The sequence below is a fragment of the Cariama cristata genome, unplaced genomic scaffold, assembly GCF_000690535.1.
Source record: "Cariama cristata isolate BGI_N322 unplaced genomic scaffold, ASM69053v1 scaffold26968, whole genome shotgun sequence".
In the NCBI taxonomy this organism is placed as follows: Eukaryota; Metazoa; Chordata; class Aves; order Cariamiformes; family Cariamidae; genus Cariama; species Cariama cristata.
In genome coordinates, this window is record NW_009631011.1 from 2,642 (window position 1) to 3,959 (window position 1,318).

Consider the following 1,318-nt stretch of genomic DNA (forward strand, 5'->3'; position numbering starts at 1 on the left):
GGCAGGCAGGGGACAGAGAGGGGATCCCTCCTGCCCAGGGCCCTGCTTACCTGGGGCAGGCTGGGCACTCAGGGCAGTGCCTTGTCCACATGCCACATCCACGCGTCCCTCCAGCGAAGTGGCCCGCGGAGCACCACGGCCCTTTATATGCATGCCAAGAGCAAAGTCTAAGGAGCCCCGCTTTGCCCCTTGCCTCTGCTCGCTGCTCACCTCCACCCCAGAAATTCCTGCAGTTAATGGGTAACCCCACAGCATCCCACGTCAGACACGGCCCCAGGGCAGGATGGGACACATGCCCCTGGGGTACCACACCGCTGGCACACCCCACCTCACCTCCCTGAGGCTTAGCATCACCCCTGAGTGAGCGGCAGCCAGCGGAGTGGGGAGCGAAGCTGGGGCAGTGCCGGAGCCCCCTGCCTGAGGGGTGATGCCCGGGCAGCCTCAGCTCTCCATCACTTGGTGTTGGGTGCTTCATCCCCTGCACGAGAGGAGGAGAAGGGCTTGGTTCTGGTGCTGCTAGGGTGTCCCAAACCAGAGATGAGGCCACGCACCCATCCACCATCCTCGGAGCTGTCTGAGCATCAGCCACAAGGGACCCAGCTCTGACTGGGGCACACGCTGTGCTCCCTGCCAGGGCGTTGGCGGTGGGTTACATCAGCACCAGCGTGGTCCGTGCCCTGTTGCTGGTGGTGACGGTGGCACGTGGCCTGGCTCAGCCCATGTCAGCGGCTCAGCAGGGAGCAGAGCCGGCAGCAGCGCTGCGTGGGGTACAGCCCGTGTCTTCCCAGCATGTGCGATGCCAAGGTGGGCAGCAGCGGAGCGACGCCAGCGTTGCCGTCACCACCTCCTCAATGCCGTTTATCATTACCCGCTGTTTATGCACCTCTGGCCAAGTTTCCATCCACCCACAAGGTGCCCGGCCAGCTTGCCTCCGTGTCTGCCCAGGGGAGAGCCAGGGGCCAAAGGCCCCTCCGGCCCTGGTGCCTGTGGGGAGGGGGCATGGAGGGGCCATGTGGCTGCCACATCCCCATTCCTCCAGGATCAGTCACTCCCAAGGCCCATCACCCTGGACAAGCCAGCTGCAATTGTATTGGGGGAGCACAGGGAGATCCCTTGCGTACTCCAGGGTTCTTGGGGACAGCCTGGGGACATCCTTGCCGCTGCTGGAGCATCACCGAACCTCTGCTGAGTCACAAACTGATGGAGCTGAATGCCCGGGAGGTGCCACAGGAGGGGACGTGTCTTGCCTCTGCAGAGCCTGGGGACCCTCCTGGCTGGGGGTGCAGCAAGTGGCACCCACAGAGCCCTGTGCCAGGCT